We start from the raw sequence: 7,300 nt of genomic DNA on the forward strand, positions 1-7,300 counted from the left end.
TTATTGTTTTGGCATATTGAATACGCCACAGGGAGCTTGCCAGGCTCTGCCATGTGGGCAGGATACTCTCGGTCACTTGCCAGGTTCTCTGAAAGGGAGAACTATGCAGAAGACTTGAAGCTGGTCTGAAATTTCAGCAGGAAAACCTGTTGTCTTTAAAGCTTTTACAAAGTCACAATGCTGTGGCTTCAGGTCATTAGGCTGACACCTGAGATTAACCCATTATAACACTTTGCTACATGGCTCTAGAAATTTTAGTTACCAAAAGTCTCAGAGATCAAATTAAACACTGAGAGGATAGGTTTTGCAACAAATTTTATAACTTTAAAAACTCATGTTTTGGTGTTGGAGCGATAGCACAGCAGGTAGGGCATATGCCTTGCGCAGAGCCAATCCGGGTTCGATTCCCAGCATCACATATGGTCCCCTGAGCACTGCCAGGAGTAATTCCTGAGTTCAGAGCCAGGAGTAACCCCTATGCATCGCCAGGTGTGACCCAAAGAGGAAAATAAAAAACTAATGTTTTGAACCAAACCCATACTCTATGAACCTGTTTTTAGGTACCAGAATTATTTCAATTCACATTTTAACAATCCAATGCAGATGCAAACAAATATACATATATTGGCATATTAGCATAAGAAAACACTTGAATTGTCAATGTTTATAGAAACATAAACATAGTGGCTTCTGTGCTTCTGTTGTTTTGTAAAGTGTCCTAATCCTAATCTTTCATTAAAATTGGCTGAGGCTTATAACATAAAGCTTTGCATTCTCTGAACTCTAATTTCACTTTCATTTCAGGCTCTAATTTAGCAGTTTTTTTCTAGATAATACAGATTCTGAAGCTCAAAAGAATTTAACTGTTAATATCCATCAACAAGAAATTTTAGATTGAGAATTTCAATTTCTCTGTAGGCTCAACATTTTGCTGAGAAATCTTTCCTTAAACCTAGTCAACAAGTTCCAAAAACACCTAGACTTTTTAAATTGTGGAGTTGCATATAACTTTGGCCTCTTGTGATAATGCTGCTTACCCAGGTTCAAGGATTTCTACTTCTGATTTTAACCTGACTCTAACATTCGAGTACTCAACACAGACAGACAGACAACAAACATCACATATATATGCACATACATATATACTTGATCGATCTATCTGACCCTTCAAGAATGGCAGGGAGAAAACTGATGGACTGAGAAAGGAAGAGGCATTCCCCAGGGCAAATTTAACCCCGCCAGCCAATTGGGATTGCCTCCGTTTCTCAGCCTAACAAGCCTGTGTCCTGCTTGTTAATTGGGTCAACAAAGCGCTCTTGATAATATAAAGCCAGCAAAATAAATAATGACAAAGTTGTTGTAAACTTAAGGTGGTCTAAGTTACCATTATTGACTTTAGCTTTAAAAGTTCTTAATTATCTCAAATCATAAGATTTTCACACCAGACACTTTAATAATTTTATAGTACTAACATGCTTTCACACACACACACACACACACACACACTCACACACACACAAAGGCCTCTGGTACATACCAAACTTTTAAATAGCAGCATAAGATAACACACAAACTAGTTTTATTCTTGCACTTTTTCATAAAGCTTCTTGTTTTTAACTAGGCAGGGGCTTTCTCAACAGATTCCTGCCAGGCCAAGTTTTTTCAGTTGTTCCCATAACTGGGGACTAACATCCCCAGAGTAGGCACTGAGAGACCCCCGGCAGACTCTGGTTCACTTAACTGCTCTCCTTTCTTTTCCTGCTTTTCTATCTCTTCCCAATTGTCATCAGGTATCGATTTGGCTTGGAATGACTTATAAGAAATTGCAGAAGGGAGTGTCACGGGAATAGACATCTGTGCAGAAAGGGAAGGAACAGAAGATAATAAGATCACTGTCACTGTCAGCCCATTGCGCATCGATTTGCTCGAGCGGGCACCAGTAATGTCTCTCATTGTGAGATTTATTGTTACTGTTTTTTGGTATATCGAATACACCATGGGTAGCTTACCAGACTCTGTCATGCGGGCGTAATGCTCTCGGTACCTTGCCGAGCTCTCCAAGAGGGGCAGAGGAATCAAACACGCAGGTTGGCTGCGTGCAAGACGAACACCCTATCACTGTGCTATTGCTTCAGCCCAGAAGATAATAAGATAGGAAATACAATTCCCCATGTCTTTAGCTCCGGGACAGAAGAAAGGTTAATATTATGCATTGTAAATCTCCAAAGCACAAAAGTATCTACAGGCGTATCAGCTGGACCACAATTATTATAATATTGCCGAAGCTCATGCCCTACCTGACTCCATGTCATCTCATTTAAGATACCTTCCTTAGGAAACCAAGGACAAACTTTTCTTACATGCTCAAGAAGCGCTTCTATCTGCTTCTCCTGCATTTCCAAGCCTTTTTCTCTAAACATCATCTGCAAGGTTTGCTCAAACAGTTGCTGGTGGCTATAAGCTTGCCCCATTTTTACTCCCTATTAACAATGTACACAATACTCCAAGCACTCTCTACATTTCTCTGTAAATTACTTACGACGCGTCCCTTCCTGTTGGGGGCTCCTCATTGACTCCCTTCTTCTCCAGTCCCTGTGTTCGGGCACCACTTGCTGCAACCTGCACAGCCAAATCCAACTTCACCTGGAGAGAGGGAATGAGAGCTGCTGGACAGGGCGGGGAGGACTGTATGAAGCATATAGTGAGTTTAGTAAAATCCAAGCTGGTTTATATAGTCTTACTTTAGCAAAGATCAGCAGGTTAAAACAGCTGTGCAAACAATACTAATTAGGCTGTGCGGGCAATTTTATTTTTGCAAGCATTACTTATTTTCTGTTCCTCTACTCAGATCTGAGAAACAGGAATGAAGATGTGGCCTGGGGCCCAGCCAAGGCAGATAAGGGCCAGCCTTCCCTTCAGTCTCGTCTCAAGGCCAGCCGCCCGAGGATGGTGACCCTTTACCTTTTCTCCTGAGGCTGGTTGCCAGAGCATGGTGGCCCTTCAACCTCCTTTCCAGGCTCTGTGGGACTTTGTCTGTCTGTCCAGGTTAGCTGTCGGGGCTTGGCTCACCTCGTGCCAAGTTTCTTGACAGCCAGTCCCTCTTTCCAGGAATAAAGGCAGGGAGTGCCTGGGCCTGTCCCCAACAGGGTGGGGATACAAAGGTAGGGTTGAATATTAATAAATCAACAAAGAGAGGTAAAGCCACTACTCCGGGAGATCAACTCAAGGACAAAAGCTCATCTAAGGAGAATACGAGGAGAACCGCTCAAGGGCAGGATTCCATCCAGGATGTAGTTCTTTCTTCTTTCCTCAGTTAGTAATCCACTTAAATAGTCATAGTAAATGTACTTCTAATATTCTAGCAATGTCATTTTGTATGAGCACAGTAAGAGATATATCAAGTTTGAAGTTTGTTTCTTCGTGGAGACATCTCATTATATATTCCAGACCACAGTGCTCAGGCCAGGTTAGTCTTCCTAATCCCAGTAGGGTCCTTATTCAGTTACCTCTCTTGGGTCATGAAAGAATTTGCCCATGACCATGCTCTTAACTATAAGTTAAGTATTACGGCGCTTGGCGTGGCCCATTTCGATGCCAGGGTAGCTCATAGCTTGCCCTCAGTCCATCAGTCCCTCGTCGGGACCCTGCTCTTAGAGTGCTAGGAACTAAGGGCAATTGAGACCTAAGTCAAGGAAATACAGATGCAAGAGAGTAAATATTATTTTGTAGTCAATTAACTCCCATGTTACATAGCACAGCATCAATTGTTGTCCTGTGTCTATACAAAAAGAACATTGCTAAGCAAACCATACAAATGACAGAAAGGGAAGAGAAAAGCAATATAGAATTATTAGTTGTGCCTCAGTTGCACTGTTGTAAGAGTGTCTCAATAAACCTTAAGCTCCCAGTGGGAGCAGCAAAGACAACCCAGTGTTATCCAACAATCTACTAATTTCCTTTCATCCAGCTAGGTCTGATTATTTTGGAACTTAATTTCACACATGAATTTTAAGGATTTTCATTCCATGTTTTTGTTCATGATTTTCATGTTTTTGTTCATGAAAAAACATGTTTTTCTTAAAATAGGGAAAGCGTCCTTTTCTTTGCTTGTTGGGTCACAACTGGCGATGCACAGGGGTTACTCCTGACTTTGCACTCGGGAATTACTCCTGGCGGTGCTCAGGGGACCATATGGGGTGCTGGGAATTGAACCCAGGTTGGCCACATGCAAGGCAAATGCCCTACCCACTGTGCTATCACTCCAGCCTGCTGCTATGGCTCCAGCCAATAGCACAGCGGGTAGGATGTTTGCCTTGCACACGGCCGACCCATGTTCGATTCCTCCGTCCCTCTTGGAGAGCCCGGCAAGCTACCGAGAGTATCCTGCCCACATGTATTCGATATGCCAGAAACAGACACAAAAGTCTCACAATGGAGACGTTACTGGTGCCTGCTCGAGCAAATTGATGAGCAACGGGATGACAGAAATATAGTGATACAGTGACAGGGAAAGCGTGTGTTCCCATGTTAAATTCTCAAAGGTATTTTTATGAATCTGTAGGAACGGTGCTGAGAATGAGGGGCCTCCATGTTGACATTACAACAGGAGTTTGGAATGGCAAACAACTTCAAAGATCAGCGTAGACTTCAGATCTCCTGATAAACCATATACATTGTCTCTGCAGCTACACAGAAAACTGCAAGTTTATTGGGATGTCTGGCTGGAAGGCAGAGATTTTATTCAAAGTCACCGAAAGTTCTTTTATCAAAAGGTTGTTTTGTATTATGTATTATCTTACCCTTTAGCATAGGGTAAGTATAATTATGTGTTATCTTTATTATGGTAGTATAATTATGTTAGTATGATCATGTATTATCTTACCCTTTAGTCGCTGTTTAAAAGATCTGTCTAGGAACTGAGAGAGTAAGATGTTTGCCTCTCGGGCATGGGACAAGTTGAGAACAAGCATCATCCCCAAGTCAAGGCTCACCCCTGAGCCACCACGAGGTGTGGCCCAACCCCAGCTTACCCCAATAAGAATAAATAAATAAAATGGTCTAATAGGCTGGAATAATATTAAAAAGTCTTCTAACAATGGCTACTAATATTCTATTCTGATACAAAACTGTCAAGTCAAATGTATTAATAGATATATTTTAACTACTTCTTGTGCATTTAACATAATATTTTTTTCCTTTTCATTAAAAAGTGAATTAAAAAGTGAAGGAAAAGTTGTGTTGAAGCCCACCAAGCTCAAGGAAGGAGTAAAAACAATAATACAGAAGGCTCAACCAGCACTACCCATTTCAGTAAATCATCAATGACTTTAGCAACAACATTATAAGATATAACAATTATTACAAACTGACTTTTAAGGATCTATTTTCTGAAAATTACATTTTTCATTTTTGTTGTAATAGGGACTTTATGCCTGCTACAGAGGCGGTCTTGGGATGTGGGAAGGAAACTGAGAACATTGGTGGAGGAAAGATCACATTGGTGGTGAGATGGTATTAGAACATTGTATGCCTGAAACAGCTGTATTCTGAACAGCTTTATAAATCATAATGTTATTTTTAAAAGTAAGTCAAATGTCAACATAGGCTTGATAAAGTCACTATATTTTAATGTAATTTATTATACATATACATGTATATATACATATATATTTATATGCATATATAAATTTCTCAGAGAGCCCAGCAAGCTACTGAGAGGATCCTGCCTGCATGGGCAGAGCCTGGCAAGCTACCCGTGGCGTATTTGATATGCCAAAAACAGTAACGATAGGTTTCATCCCCCTGACCCTGAATGAACTTCCAATCATTGGGAAAGACGAATAAGGAGAGGCTGCTAAAATCTCAGGTCTGGGAGGAATAGAGATGTTACTGGTGCCTGCTCGAGTAAATCAATGAACAATGGAATGATAGTGAAACAGACTATATTCTATTATTTTAATTTAGATAACATGTTTACACTAGTGTTAACATTTGTGACCTTAAGACTTCACTTAAAGATTAGGGAATAAGTTTATGGTCAAAAGTAGTATCATGTCTCCAGCAACTCAACAGTCACACCCATAAGCCACCTCTGTCTGATGCCAGATAATCTCGTCATTGGCCACCATTCAGATCACATGTCCTTCTCTCCTGGAAGGAAGCATAAGATGACACTCGCCATAACTATGTGGTCAAACCCTGCTGTTTTACTGGGGCGCTCCAGGGAGGGGCAAGGGAGACCCTTCCCCGCCCCAAGGGACCCAACCCAAGCAGCTGAAAATCCCCGAACTCAACCACTGCCATGCTCACGGCTGCTCTTCACATGCTTGATACACTCTACCCATACTCCAGGAGTACCACACCACATTTGATGGGGTTCAAAGTAGGAGACAAACAATCTTAGAAGAAAAAAAATTTTTACATATATGTATATGGTTAGAGTGACTGCACAACCAGTAGGGCGATTGCCTTGCACGCAGCCAACCCGGGTTTGATTCTTTCATCCCTCTCAGAGAGCAATCAAGAATCAGGGATGCTCGAATGCCCCAGAACGGATGACTGGTTGAGGAAACTTTGATACATCTATACAATGGAATACTATGCAGCTGTTAGAAAAAAGGAGGTCAAGAATTTTGTAGTTAAGTGGATGGGCATGAAAAGTTTCATGCTGAGTGAAATGAGTCAGAAAGAGAGAGACAGACATAGAAAGATTGCACTCATCTATGGTATATAGAATAACAGAGTGGGAGACTAACACCCAAGAACTGTAGAAATAAGTACCAGGAGGTTGACCCCATGGCTTCGAGGCTGGCCTCACGTTCCGGGGAAAGGTCAACTCAGAGAAGCGATCACCAACTACATTGTAGTCGAAGGCCATGTGGGGGAAGGGAGTTGCGGGCTGAATGAGGGCTAGAGACTGAGCACAGCGGCCACTCAACACCTTTATTGCAAACCACAACAGCTAATTAGAGAGAGAGAACAGAAGGGAATGCCTTGCCACAGTGGCAGGGTGGGGTGGGGGGGAGATGGGATTGGGGAGGGTGGGAGGGACGCTGAGTTTACGGGTGGTGGAGAATGGGCACTGGTGAAGGGATGGGTTCCCGAACTTTGTATGAGGGAAGTATAAGCACAAAAGTGTATAAATCTGTAACTGTACCCTCACGGTGATTCTCTAATTAAAAATAAATAAATTTAAAAATTTAAAAAAAAAAAGAATCAGGGATGCTGTCTCATTTGCCAGCATCAAAAATCAGGTGGTCTGGACAAGTAATGCGATTTGGAGACGACCACTGGACTAGAG

Source organism: Sorex araneus, chromosome 2 (assembly GCF_027595985.1).
Source record: "Sorex araneus isolate mSorAra2 chromosome 2, mSorAra2.pri, whole genome shotgun sequence".
In the NCBI taxonomy this organism is placed as follows: domain Eukaryota; kingdom Metazoa; phylum Chordata; class Mammalia; order Eulipotyphla; family Soricidae; genus Sorex; species Sorex araneus.